We start from the raw sequence: 15,382 nt of genomic DNA, 5'->3' as shown, positions 1-15,382 counted from the left end.
AGACCAGTAGAACAGAATGGACAGCCCAGAAACAGACCCACAAATGAACGGAAACTAGCTACATGCAATAGTGACATTATAGATCAGTAGGGAGAAAGATGGATTGTTCAATAATTGGTGCTGGGCCAACTAGCTACCCATATGGAAAAATGAAAATGAGGTTTCTGACCCACTCTACAAATAGAAATAAATTCCAGATGGATTAAAGACTAGATATTTTTTAAAGCTTTAGATTTAAAAAAAAAAAAAAAAAAAAAACCTAGAGGAGAGTATCTTTATTATATTGGCACACGGAAAAACCTGTAAAACAGGATGAAAAAGAAATAATCCAAAAAGAAAAAGATTAATACATTTTGCCACAGTAAAAATTTTAAGTTCCATACAATAAATGGCACCATAAACAAAGTTAAATGGCAAATCACAGACATCCAGTTCACATGACCGATAATAGACTGGTGTCCAGAATATATAACACCCACAAATCACTAAGAAATTAAACAAGTAAGAAAAAAAAAACAGCAAAATAAAAAGAAAAGAGGCAAAGAACGTGAAACAGGATCTTCAAAAAGAAACACCCCAGAGAGCAGTAAAATATGGTCAACAACATTCATAATCAGGGAAATGCAAATTAAAATGAGTCGCCCAACAGATTGCAAAAATTAATACATCTGTCTACAACGAGTGTTGATGAGGATCTGGAGAGATATTAACACACCGCTGGTGGGAGAATGAATTGACAAAAACCATCTTGGAGAGCGGTTTATCAATACTCAGTAAAAGTGAAGGTATCCAAATGTCATGACCTAGCAATCTCCCTTCTGATTATGAACCTTAGAGAAACTCTTATGTGCAAGTACAAGCACTTATGTATGAGAGTTTATTGTGGCATTGTTGATAGCAGAAGAAAAAAAGAAAAACTGGAAATGACCTAAATGCTCAAGAATAGGAGAATGGATAAACAAATTATGGTATATATTTAAAATGGAATAGTATACAGCAGTTAAGTGAAGGAAAGAGGGCTATAGGAGGAAAGGAGACAAGTGCATGTGGTTTATTTGTCATTCTAACCCAGAAACCAGCCCACGCTCTTCCCTAACACCAGCCTGACCCCTCTGAAATAATTAAATCTCATTGGACCTTTCATTGCAGGTAACAAAAACTGACTCTAAGTAAAAGAAGAAAGAACATTTGGAAGGATACGGGGGTGGCCCACAGACTCAATGGGAGAGCTTGGAGCGAGGCAGGGACCCGGCATCCCTGGGACCTCAGTGTGGAAGCACGTAGCCCATTCATTTATAGCAAGGTTTCTCAGCCTTGGCACTATTGACATTTTGGGCTGGATAATTCCTTGTTGTGAGGGCCGTCCTGTGTAATATAAGATGTTTAGCGGCATCCTTGACCTCTACTGACTAAATGCAAGTAATAGCCCTCCAGTAGTGAAAATCAAAAAAAATCTCTAGACATTACCATATGTCCCCGGGGCGTCAAAATCACACCTGGTGGAGAAGCTCTGACTGTGGTCCCCTGAGTAGTAGCCTTTCCCAGAAACTTGTTAGCAATACAAATTATTGGGCCCCGTACCCAGACCTTCAGAATCAGATATTCTGAAGGCAGGATCAGCATTCTAGGTTTAACAAGTCTTCTGGAGTGATTCTGAGAACTGCTATAGTAGGCCTGGCCTAGAGATCACCCAGCTACAAATTCTGTCTACTCCCACATGTAACTTCCTAAGATTCGAATGCTCGGGAACATGTATCTCATTGGTCTAGATTAAATCACATGCCCCTCTTTAGCATGGGAGGAAGTTTCACACAGAATGACACTGAATAGAGAAGGAGGTGGTCCCCCCGAAGCTAGAAGTAGAGGCTGCCATTCCCAGAAGATGGAGAGAAGGGATTCTGGGCTGGGGCCTCCACTCGTCAGACACTCAGTGATCCCCTCCTGAGTCCTGAGCACTGCCCAGGAGTCTTTGCTATCGCTGATGGTGCTGCTGAGCTCCACATTGGCCTCTAATCATCCCAGGAAAATATTAGGAGGCACCGTGAACTAGAACTTTCACAATGGGAAGAGCTGGATTCGCTCCCTAACTTGGCTCCTTACTAATCATGTAAACTGTGGGTCTCTGAGCCTCAGTTTCCTCACCAGCAAATGGAAACGATAACCAATACCCCATATGACTGCCGCGAGGATCAAATAAAATAATGTTAAGGTGCCATAAAAATATTTGCTATTGTGGGAAAGGCATGGGTTTACGGCGGTAGACAGAGTGGGTAGCCTGGGAAAGCAGTGAGTTGCAAAATCTTTTTATCAGCATTTTGACAATATCAAGTGGCCTGCTCCATGCCCAGTTCCCTCGTCTCTGGCTAAAGCATCAGCAACATCGATTCTCACGTCTCGACAGCTGCATTAATGATGCCTTATGTTTGCATAGTGCGTCAGAGCTTGCAAAGTGCTTCCTCACATGTCATCTTGTCGGACGTGACCCTTGCAGTGCCCCTGGGAGGCAAGAAGTACCAGTATCCAAATTTCCATTTTATAGACGAAAAAGTTGAGGGTCAGCATGATAAAAAGATGACCAAAATCACAGAGCTGATACTCTCTGAGACCAAGCTCTAGTACAATGGAGACCAAATGCAAACTATCTAGAAAAAGGAGATTTTGTCTACGGCCATGCCACCCTGAATGTGACCGATCTTGTCTGATCTTGGAAACTAAGCAGGGTCGGACCTGGTTAGTACCTGGATGGGAGGCCACCTAGGAATACCAGGTGCTGTAGGCATTTAAAAAAACAAAACAAAAAAAAAAAAGGAAAAGGAAAAAAGATGTTTCCCTGCCCTCTGCTGTGATGCCTACTGTGGTGAACACAATTTAGGGAAACTTCAAGAAGCAGAAACCTACACCTATGCAGATGTGACTAAGAACAGGGGAGAACACTCACAGTCCCCCTTTTGTCCTTGGAGGAAGTAATCCAGAAGTGGCTAGCCGGAGACCAGATGGCTCATCAGCATGCCAGAGAGTTTTGTTTGGCAACTCAGTGTTTTCCAAAATGCTGTGTCAATCGCCATTTAAACACAGCTGATGCCCCCCCATGTGATCTCTCCATCTCTGTGCTCTTATCACTCGCGCAAGACGCCTGTGCTTGGGCTGCCAGGGGCAGGGGTAAGGAGGACTTCCACAGTGGGAGTGGGCTCCTCCATTTCTCCACCCTGTATGACTGTGCGCTACACGAAGGGCATGAGTCGGGGCTGAAATCCAGCCCCCCTCTGCTCCCCACGCCATGTGCCCGGCCCCGGGACTCGCAAGGGCTTCAGTCTGCGCGGGCCTGTGCTCCAGTCTCCAGCTGTTCTGCCGGCGGAGCGCCCTTCTGCAATGCGCGACCCACACAGGCACGCGCGGCAGCCCCGCTGCTCAGCAGAACCCAGAAGACTTGGCCACTCGAGTCTCCATTCCCACATGGCAGCGGTCGGAGGAAACCAAGTCACAGCTGCTCTGCTTGGAGAGGGCACCCACTCTCGGCATCGCCGCGGTCCCCAACCAGCCTGCTTCACTTGTTTATGTCACCTGCCTAGCCCCTAAGATATTTGAGTTCATGACCCCCGTCTTAAACAATAATTTTTTTTTACATAGGTTTATCCAGGTAATTCGTTTCATGGTCTATTTCTGAATGGCTTTTTTTCTTTCCTACCCAACCCCCTTTCCCAACCCTCTTGGTTAATCTATTTATTTTTACTCTACTTCCTGCTAAAAATATATACAATACAACAAGATTTAAAAAAAAAAAAAAAAAGTCAGACTCCTGGTAATCTCTGGAATGTGGGAAAAGCACTCTTACCACAAAGTTATATTAAGAAGTTTAATTATCAGAAAATTACTGTATAACAAATATATCAAACATTAAGTATGTACACTGTATATATACACTGAAAATTCCTGGGCAACCTCAGTCTATAAACCCATTCACCTCACCCACAACCTCAACCGACTCTTTATTCCTTCCTTACGACCAGCATGGGAGACTTTGAGGCACACTTGCTCTGCGTGGCTCCCCACCTTTCCCAGGACCCGCCCTTCACGCTGAGTTTTCAAGGCAGTCAGGAGAACCTTCTGGGCTTATCCCAAGGATATTATCATTTTTTTTCTTTCTGTTGGCACTGACGTACTCCCAATGTTTTGGGCAATTATTTGTTCACGTCTAACTTTCGGGAAGCCACGGGGCTCCAGGTTGCTATTGTGGGTCATCTCAGTCAACTACTGCTCTGCCACAGTGGCTCACGACAGTGAGTATTTCTCACCATATGCTCGAGGGTCATTCGGGGTGGCTTTGCTTCAAGCTACAGGCCTACCGATCACCCAGGGCAGCTCCACATCTCTCTCACTCTCCCGAGCCCATGTCACGTTTTTTCTCAGGGCAATGACAGACGTGCAAGACAGCAAACTCACTAGCACAAGCATCCAGCCCCTGCTCATGTCATATCCATTAATACCTCATTTGCCAAAACAAGTAAAATAACAAAGCCCAGACTCAAGAGCAGGGAGGAACACTTGCCCCACGGAGATGGACAGAATGGGGAGAGAGAGAATATTTGCAGATAATGCCCACCCTCGGCCCTTTTAGTCACAAATATTCACTCCTTTCCTTACATGCAAAATACACTCACTCCATCCCAAGGACCCTCCAAATATCTTACCCTGACACGGAGCTGGAATTGGGAAACTCATGACCTGTATCAGATCTCACCGAGATTCCTCTTGATCCAGGGACCTAAAAATCCAAAAGATAAGTTGTTTTTCCCCATGTAGCCCCAAAATACAATGATGGAACAGAGACGGAGTCACTGCAAAAATATACCCATTTCAAAAGGAAGCAATCTGGGAGTAATGACTGTCCCTTGACGTGGCCCCTATTGTACACCCTCAGAATAGCTCCCAGTCCTTTCTTCTCCAGGGGCCCTGGCTCTGTCCTCTGAAGGGTCACCCTTTCCATCAGCCTTGGCCACTTTTTAAGTGTCCATTGGGGAATATGCCCTTCTTAATGGCGAGCAGCACTATCAGTCTGCTTCCTGCCTAAAGAAAGGTGGGGACGCAGAAATCTCACATCTCCAACAGTCTCCCTTTTTTTTTTTTAGATCAGTCTGGCAGAAGTTTTGACAATAAACTCTCCCCAAAACTCTGCAAGTTTTCCATGCATTTTATTCTATTAAACTCTAGGCAACAAAAACCACATCCACACTTCCTTTAGAGATTCTCTCTCTCTCTCTCTCTCTCTCTCTCTCTCTCTCTCTCTCTCTCTCTCTCTCTCTCCCCTCCCTCCCCCTCCCCCCACCCCACTTCCTGCACTCCTCACATCCTTAATTTTTTCTAGGAGATCTTTTGTCCAGCTAAAAGGATCCACAGACCCTCTCTACGCTCAGAAAATCTGCAGCTTAGTGATTACAAACTTTGATGCGTGCTTAAGGTAGATGTGGCAACCTCTTTATAGTAGTCGTTATTTCTGTACTATTCCTTCTACTTCCAGACGTGACTGACTAGACCATCTCAAGTCCTGGGGCTCATGTCTGATACCATGTAAATGATCTACCCTGGCATATATTTTTCAATTCACTTCAATGATCCCATTGTCCCAGGCTACTCTACGTGAAATTGACACCCTTTTACTCCATCAATCCTCCTGTCTTATTTGTCTCCCATGACATATTTCTCATATTTTTTGTTTATTATTTGTCTGTCTATCTCCAACAGAATACAAGCTCCATGAGGGCAGGGATTTTTATCAGATGTGTTCATTGTGATTCCAGCAACTAGAAAGGACCCTTGCATGGCATATGCTCTTAATAAATATTTATTGGGTGGTCGAATGGATAGATGGAAGGAGGAATGAACGAATGAACTTGTAAGCAAAATCCCGAACACCTCACTTGAACAAAATCTTATACCCTGGGCTTCACTCAGGCTCCAGCCTTGCTGAAAAATAAAACATTCACTTATCTTCCTAGTTCTGACTTCATCTTCTCTCCTTATGATTTTACCCAACACTGTGTGGCTGCTTCATACTTCCTCAGTTAGCAACTCTCACCAAGAATCCTCCCAGATCTCCACCCCCAAGTTATCTAAACATCCCCTGGATTTCAGTGGACTTGAAGGCAGAACTTCAACAAATAAAAGAGAATGATTAAAATTCAGGCAGAAGAATCAGAATCAAAGCCAGAATCAAAAAGCTTAAACTAAGGAAAACTAGTATGATTGAGTAAGAGGTATCGCTGAGTTTGCTGGAGACCAAGGCACAAAGGAAAAGGTGATGATGAGGTGAGCCATTAAAAGATGCGACCTTTGTTTGGGAAGGCAACCTTTTTCCTAAGGACCATCAAGTACAGCAAGTAGGGTAAAATTCAGATGAAGAAAACTTTGAACGTGAACATAATTTCCCAGAAGCCTGAGCTCAGTGATGACCTTGAGATTTAAAAAGAGGGCCTGTAGGAGCTCATGTGAACTTCAAGAAAGGGCACCACATCCTAAGGGCAGCATCCTGTTTCCTGGGAGAGATAGAAAGTCAGGATGGGGAAAAACAAAGGAGTTTAAAGCACCTCCTGAGAGAGAAACTCAAGGTTTACCTAACTGTATTTTATTTTGTTTTTCAAGCTACGAAAAGCTGAGGAAAATCATGAAAAATTAGCTCCATTAATTAGAGAGCAAGTAGGAAGATGTATTGTTTCACTGGTTCCTTGACTTGTTCCTTGACTATACTCTGATGACTTTGGGGGTGTTATTTGGTCTGAGAGCCAAGGACTGATGTGGAGGCGGTCTTTTTGAGGTATTGGGGAGCCGAGATCCCTGGTGCTCCCACGTGAGACTTGGGGAGAGCCACCCACTTCAGCCCACGGGCTTATGAGCAAGATGCCGTAGTGTTCCTCTGGTCTGGAAGGCACGGTGTGTGCTGGACAAGGAGAATTACTATGTTAATAATAGAAAATATTAAAGAGACGAGCTTCTTTTGTTGAAATTCCCTTTTACCATATGGAGTGGGATTTGGTTCCCTGGAGGATCAGCTACCAAACTCATTGCTTATTCATGGCCTTTGTGAAACAATGTCAGCTCCTCCAGTCCAATAGTTTACGTTATTACACTTCATTTCAGAAGCCAGGCTTCCAAGCTCCCGAAGCTGCTTTGCCAGGGGAGGACAGGGAGTTGCAGAAGTCATATTTATGGCATATCCTTCATTAGGAATTCCAGGAAAGTGACTGACCTCTTAGTTCAGCGGACCTTGAACTTGACACTGCCCTCCTCAGTTTGGCTCTGTTTGGTTTGAGGCAGAGGCGGGGGCTCAGAGAAGGGAAGACAGAAGAGTTTACTGGATCCCAAAGGTGGTGCCGTAAAAGCACCTTGGAGCGGATGCCACCGATACAAGAGGAGGTTCTGTCTTCTTGGATCTGTGTCCTGCCTGGTTCATGGCTGAGCGCCGAAGCCAAACTTTGGTCAAACTCTTTCCCGGATTCCCAGCCGGGGCTCCCCTGTCCTGGGTTGCTGGCATATTCTCTACTTACTAAATGTGCTTTGTGATCTCAGTTAGTGGGAGGCAGAAAACCCACTGCTAAACAGGGAAGCAACTGAAAACCCAAAATGCCAGCATGTCTAGTCTGGTACACGGTAATGCACTATCCCATTCATTCATTAATATCTCCATTCACAAATACCTATTGCTCGTCCACTGCACGCAGCTGCAATGCAAGGGCTTTCAGATCTCGAAACTGGAAAGGAACACCGATGGTGGTCAAAGAGAAAGTGCCTTCAGTCTACGATGATGACGTTGAGGACAGCCTGGAGTCAGGGTCTCTTTTGAGATCCCTCTCCAGCTGCAGTACCCTAAAGACGGCGTGAAGAATGAGATGGAGCCAGTGCACTAGTAAAGCAATTAAAGAACAAAATTAAGGACACTCTCAGCACCGGCCTCCGAGGAGCTTTAAGGATTGAAATAAATCACAGCACGCTTCATCTGAACCTCGCCTCAGAGCCCATCCCCAGGACACAGCGGAACTTAGGGTAGCCTGCCTGCTGTGGGGCAGGCAGCCTTGGCCAGCGAGGAAGACATCAAAGGCTCTGGCCAGCAAGGAAGTCATCAAAGGTTCCAGCAGCAGGACGCTCTAACCATTAGACAGTGGAAGACAGATTTCCTCTAAAACGTGCCTTTAAAGGCAGCTCATTTGCCTTCGTGGGCCCCAGGAAAACCCAAGATAGGTACCATCCAGGAAGCCCAGACTCTTTCAGATCAGCACGGTTTAATGCCGCTTAAGAGCCGTAGGTCAGACCAGGAAACGACTTCCTGATGTAAGGGCTTATTGGACCATGAAAGAGGACTCCCAAAGAGACTGTGAAATTGCCTTCTCTCAAAGTTTTTAGATTCTTGTTTCTTTGTAGCAATGAGTCGAGGGCCAGCCCAGGGGCAGACTGAGAGATCTGATGAATTCTCAAGCCCCTTCTCACTCCAGGAAGCACTTTCCCACCTAAGAACCAAGTTTTCCCTCACTTTTCTGGATGGATACTTGGTTCAGAAAACAGGTGGAGATAGCGAATATTAATTTCTGCCTAACTTGCTTTTTTTTCTCATTTGGATCCCCAGATTTGTTTTTTTTTTTAATTGAGGTATGACTGATATATTATATTAGTTTTGTATGTACAACATAATGGTTTGACATTTGTCTATATTGTGAAATGATCACCACAATGGGTCTAGTTAACATCCGTCCTCACACGGAGTTACCAAAAAAATTTTTTTGCTTGTGATGAGGACTTTTAAGATCTACTCTCTTAGCAACTTTCAAATATGCAACACAGTATTATTAACTACAGTCACTGTGGTGTACCTAAATTGCTCTTAAGTACTTGGGGGTGACAGGTGTAGGATGAAGCCTTCATGTTTTATTTTTGTATTTTATTTTTCAGAGATGGGTCAACTCCAGATCTTCAAATATTGAATAAGAAAGACTCTTAGCCTGGAAGCCATTTTACTATTTTAAATATTTTAAATAGCTCCAGCTTCGTGACAGCTGTGGGACATGAAATAAAATCCTGGGTTTCTCTCCAGTCTCTGGGCTACTCTAAAGTATCGAATGGCAAGCCGGGGTGGTGGGTGGTGGGCGGTGGGATGTGAGGAGGGGGTGTGGCAGGCGAGGGCGGGGCAGAGAGTGCATTTTCTTCATGTTGTGGAACATTTTCAAATATCAGATGTGACCTCTCGGTGCCCTGGAGAGCTGTCGATGTCATATCAGCAGAATGTCGGAGAACTTTGGAAATGCCCCCCAAAATTTGAACACAGACCCCCCGGGTTACGTGGTCAGACTCAGACAGGCTGTGCCTCCCGGCAGCTGGACACTGGCATTCTCTGTTGAAGAAAGAGAAAGGGCCGGAGGGTGGGGAATAGCGAGTCGCCCTTTCATCCGGGTTGATTTTAGATTTGTGATCCTTCCCCGGGGTAATTCTTATTATGTTTGCAGGCACAACAATTGCCACACCCGGGTAGAAGCCACAGCCAGGTGGGTCGAATGAGTTCTGTATTCAATGACTATTTGTTGGGCACTTACATTGTCCCAGGATGTGAGTTACGGGGTTGGTGCTGGGCTTCTGACAATTACACTAAGTGGCCCTGATCTTACCTGACCTTCTCTCCCTCCTACATCCCTAACCTTAGTGCTTTAGAGAGCACAGAACTATTGACTCACTCATTCATTCATTTATTCATTCATTAAAGCAACCATTCAATGCATTCAATAGTCACCGAGCTCCTCCCAAGAGCTAAAAATGCAACAATGACCCAGATCATCCACTGCCCTGCCCCCACGCGCCTCACATTCTAAAGAGCTTCCCCCATCATCCTGGAGAAAACACCCATGCATAAACCTCAAACACTTTATGCTTATTCACAGTCACCAAATATTTATTGAGCACCTATTCCGTGACAGGAACAGCACTTATCACTAGAATACCAAAAAAAGAGAAACAGACGTGTTCCTGCTAATGCCCAAGATGGGTCATTAGTGACGTAATCACCCAAAGTGCAAAGTTGCAATCGCAAGAAGCGCTAGCAAGAAGTGCTAGGATAGAGATGTTCAGGGCTTTGAGAGACCACCAGGAGGAGGGCCATCTGGCTGGAGAGGTCAGCACGGGCCCCTCTGAGAAAGTAAAGCTTGGGATGCAGTGCGAACCATGAACTGGGGGTAAGCAGGCTATTGATAAGAGCAAAGAACAGCGTTCTGGGCAGATGCCAAGGTCCTGGGGTGGGGTGGACATGAGTGACCAAAAGGAAGCCAGAGTGGCTGCCAGAGGGTAGAAGCCCAACAGGAGAGGCAAACGGAGATACAGCTAAGGGCTGGACCATTGAAGGCCTTGTGCCAAAATAAGAAGTTTGGGCTTTATCCTGAGAATAGTAGGAAGCCTTAAAGGAGATTTAAAAAGGGATGCTTGAAACATAATCTTGTCATTCTCTCTAACGTATTAATTCATTCAACAAACATTTCCTGAGCACCTTGTATGTACAAAATGCTGTTCCAGTCACCGCGAGGATACGGAATCTGCCCCGGCCACTAAGGCTCTTACAGATCAGTGGAGCAGACAGACGTATTAGCAATAGTTTACTGTAGAAGAAGGAATACTGGACTTGCGTATTGAAGACAATAGGTTCAAGTCTCAGCTCTGCCTTTTACTGAATAACCCAGCATTCCTTGAGAACAGTGGCTGGTTTAATTATCTTTGGGTCCCCAGCATCTGGCATACAGACGGATTAATAAACTTAGAATAATCATGTCACTTTAGATACTACCGATAAGGCTTTACATTTGTTTAGTGCTTTATCGTCTTTAAAGATCTTTCACATTCTGGATCTTATTTTATTCTCACAACATTCCCGTGAGGTAGATTCAGAACCAGTTACACAATTTGTGGGGTCCAGCGCAAAATGAAAATACGGAGCTCTTTGTTCAAAACTTAATAAGAATTTCATGACAGTGACAGCAGAGGATTAAAACAAGGGCAGAATCACTGCAACAGTGGGGTCCTGTGTGGCCGCTCGAGTCGCATGTCCATGAAGGCAGCCCCGAGCAATTTATATTTTATTTATTTTACAGGCGAGGAAACTGAGGCACAGAGTTTGGTGATTCTGTCAATGTCACTCAGCTGGCAACTGAAAGGTTGAGTTTCAGAACAAACCCAGGCCGTCTGAGTCCAGGCCCAGGAAGCTTGCTGCCAAACTAGGGCTGGCCTAGTTTCCGCTCTGGGTCGCAGTTCTGCTCTAGGTTATGTTATTGTGGCAAGGCGGTTCTAAGCATCTATTTGGAAAGCAATACAGACAAAGAAGTGGAAGGCAAATGTTCAAGATGCTGCATGAAATCCTTCAATAGGTCCCATTGTTCTCAGTAAAAAGTACTAAGGTTTAGGGCAATGCAGAGTCCTCTCGTGGTTGGATCGCAGATTAAAATTCTCCTGCTGCACCACCCGCCTCTGCTCCCTCCTTCAAAAAGTGTTTTTCAACCATATATACTTTCTTGCAATTTCCCAACTGGGCCTTTCGCCCTCTGGCCTCCAGACCTTTGTTTATGCTACTTGCTCTGCCTCAGATGCTGTGTTATATGAAGGGTGACTTCAAGTTAACCAGCTTAGAAAAAGAGGAGGGCAGGATGAAGAAAGGCATCTGAGGCAGAGGGAAAATCGTAAGTAGTCTGGCCACATCCTTAGAATTGCCATTCATTCATCCGTCCATCCTTCATCGCTCCCATCCATCCATCCATCTATCCATCCATTCACCCATCTTTCCATCAATCCATCCATTCATCCAACTATTCACTGTGCTATGTGCCAGGTATTAAATTAGACACTGGGGATCCAGAGATACATAAGCCACACTTCTCTCCCCCAAGGAGCTCACAGTCCAGTGGAAAGACAAACAAGTGTTACCCATAGCTCAAACCCCCAACTTCATAACCTATGTGAGTCCAGACTACCTCCCCACAATTTATGCAAATTCCCACTTTCTTCTTCCAGATCCTCTCTTTATTCCTCTTCATAAGTGTCACCCAGTATATCCTTGAGCTCACTGGGAAGAGGACTTGGTCCCCTTTTCCATTTTTCCATAAGAAATACAATCCCAGTGGTGATTTTGTAGATGTGGTGACTTTACTGTAGAGCCGAAGAGGTACAGTGAAGGATCATGTCCTACATGCTACAGCCTTCCACTGTCTTGCTGGTTCCTCACTAACGATCCTCTACTTCCCAAAAGCCCAAGCTATTAGCGTGGAACCCTCCCCAATGCACAACCCCCTGGGAGTGTCTTCTAGTCCTCACTCCCTATTCTGACATATCCCACCCCCCAGGACTGTTGGCTGTGCCCAGAACCTGGTGAATATAACATGTTCCAGCTCGCATAAATGGCTCACTACATGGCAGAGAGTGGCAACCAAGTACAAGACGTCCACGCCAGCTGGTCTTAGAAGCGGTGAGCTCTGGGAAGAGCGCCTGGATGAAGAGGGAGATCACAAGAGGATACTAGAAGCATAACAAAAGACAAGGATAAAGAAAACAGCAAAGGCATGGTGATTTTGAAGCGACAAAAGTGGTTCAGCAGAGCTAGAGAATCGAGCATGAAGAGTAATAAGAGACGAGAAGTATGCAGGGGAGAGGCCATAAAAAATCTGGAGGGCCATGCTAAGGGCTATAGATTTGAAGCTATTGCCGCAGAGCTGATATGATACTAAGAGACCTTAAGCCTAGAAGTAACATGATTAGAGAATTTAGAAAGATTATAGAGGCAGGAATAAGGTTCACTCGACCCCAGCCTAAAGGCTGTGGAAGTCTTAAGCTCAGGGCCAAATCATTGCAAGGCAGCACTCGCTTGCCTCCCTGGGAGTAGGTCTGAGACCAGAGAGAGTCCATCCTGGGGACAAGGCCTTGTGATGAGGACAGGCAGGCAGAGGCCAGGTGGCTGTGCTTGTGTCCCTGGGGAGGTGGCATCATACCCATTCTGTTCTTCAGTAACTCCTCTTGGGGATTTTTTATCAGACGAAAAACAAAGTCTGCAAGATTTGTGGACTGTCAGAACCTGGCAGAGGGATTCAAACTAATTTTCAAATGTCTTCAGGTCAGCGAAACCTCATATGCACTTTTTCAGGGTTCTTTCTTGCTCTCCACACCCCCACGACCATTCTTCTGCTGTTTGATTCTCAAAGCCACGTAGATTTCGAGGGAAATGGAATCAGTCTGGTCCTGGTTCGTTCACACGTGAATCCTCAAACAGGCTGTTTTGTATGAAGACCAAAGACCTTCAAGACACCTTCGCAGGCTCCCTTAGAGAGCAGCTTGTTTTGAATCAGGAAATTATATTTTGCCAGAACCTTATGTTCACGTTCAATATCCATATCAGAACCCACGAAATGTGAGTGGGTTCTAAATTTGGAAAAACTTCTTTTTCACTCTCTTCCCAGAGCATTCCTTCAGCTATTGACTTTGGAGGCCCCTTCTCTATGCTATGTGGCTTTGCTCTGAATGACACACTGAGGCTTTGAATACATGAAATGCTTACTCAGCAGATCAATACATTGATGATTTTCATTGGAGGAGCCTTCCAGAATCTAGTATACAGCCAGCTTCCTTTCTTGGCAAACCTGCTGGCTTGAGTCTCGTTTCTATGTAAGACATCTGCCCTGACTTAAACTTTGACTCCTTACCAGTGTCCTTCCTGAGCTATTTGCACTGTGAACATAGTACCTAAAAAGATTTATTAAAAAAAAAAAAAAAAAAAGAGGAACCATGTGTCATTTTTAGAAAAGCAAGACACCCAACACATCCTACTCTGAGTAGATTTCTTTGATGGCTTGTGATGTTGCCTGAATGGTAAATATACCCTCAGACTCCAAGTAAATAGTCCATGCATGTAACTTGGGTATAAAAGAGGAAATTTTACACAACGTGGCCACAGACGCCTTGTCATTTCCCAGAAAATTAGAGGGTCTCCCAGTGACCCTGTAAATTTATCACACAAGTATTCTTCCACGACTTCTGGAATACGTTGGGCCTGTTTCGATGATGTTTTCCAATCGCTGTAGATAATATGCTGGGGACGGGGGGTGGGGGGGTAGGCGGCAGGGTGAGAAAGCCTACCATTGCCCCCAGAAATGGGAAGCCGGCGCTCACGGCCGGCTGCCGGCGTTCTGTGCCTCTATGTGTGAAGGACACGTTGTTAGCGCTGAGCATTTCACTTTTGAGAGAAGCAGCAGGCATCTGGGGGAACACTCATTCCTGTAGCTGGGAGCCTTCACTAAAGCAGGAAGACATTAAAGGATCGGCTGAAAGAGAGACTCAAACCCAGAGAATGGGTTGGGTTCCAGTCTCTCTGCAAAGAGGTCTTGAAAGGCATCCCTCTGCCTCCAGAAAAAAACCACAGGGGATCTGGAATCAGTGGGAAATTGCACAACCTTCTTATCGACTCTTTCCAGTGTCTCGGTGGAGATGGAGAAACACAAATCAACATCTTCCGTGTAGCAACTGTTGGTTTCCTTTAAAATCGGTCCTTCCTCTGCTAATAATAATAGCTAATATTGACTGAGGGATTCCCAGGTGCCCTGCACTGTGCTGAGCACTCGGTGGTGTTATTTCAACTCATTCTGAATGCAGAGGAGGCAAATGCAGCTCATAGAGGTCACCGACCTGCCCCAGTCTGCGGCTGGTAAGGGCAAGGCCAGGAGGCGTGGCGATGTGGTCCTCCGCATCTCTTGGGAGCTCTTTGCCCTGATTGCTCACTTGTGAAGTGGAGCTAATAACAACAGCACAACACTAAGGTTTTCTTTTTTCTTTTTTTTCACCTCCCCCGGTTTTGGTCAGGACCGTATGATTTGTTTTGGTCATGGTTCTCCTAACTCTCGTCATTCATTTGTCCATTTCACAAATGTTACCAAGCGCTTACGATTTATGTCACTGCCATCCAGACTATTAATCCAGACCTTTTTAATTAGCCCATCCATTGTCTTTTCACCATAGGCTTTCCTATCATGATCATGCCTTTAATAAGCATCTCATCATGCCACTGTCTGTTTTACAAAAACTAAATCTGTTTTGTACTTGCTGTTCAGAAAGTTCTATAATAGACTTAACTCGTGTGTGATCCTTAGGACAATCTAGCAGAGACCAGAAAAACAGATATATTATCTATTATCATTATTATTTTCCCATTTTACGCACAATTAAAAGGACTTCCAGGCATTTTAAGTGACTGCCAGAGCCAGAATTCGAAGTCCATTCTCATGACGCCTACGCCACAGGTGAACCCTTTCCATGCGAACGCGGACATCGCCCCCAAGGAGCTCACCATCTAAACGAGGCGGTGTCGGTAGAGTGCTCCAGCCTAGAG

General features: G+C 45.1%; 1 pseudogene; it reads left to right on the top strand.

Annotated features, from left to right (window-relative positions):
* The first annotated feature begins 2,660 nt into the window (after positions 1-2,660).
* LOC118604373 lies at positions 2,661-2,779 on the top strand (annotated as a pseudogene).
* The last annotated feature ends 12,603 nt before the right edge of the window (positions 2,780-15,382 follow it).

The sequence above is a fragment of the Rousettus aegyptiacus genome, unplaced genomic scaffold (genome assembly GCF_014176215.1).
Source record: "Rousettus aegyptiacus isolate mRouAeg1 unplaced genomic scaffold, mRouAeg1.p scaffold_m13_p_6, whole genome shotgun sequence".
Lineage (NCBI taxonomy): Eukaryota > Metazoa > Chordata > Mammalia > Chiroptera > Pteropodidae > Rousettus > Rousettus aegyptiacus.
This window is presented reverse-complemented; position numbering and strand designations above follow the sequence as displayed.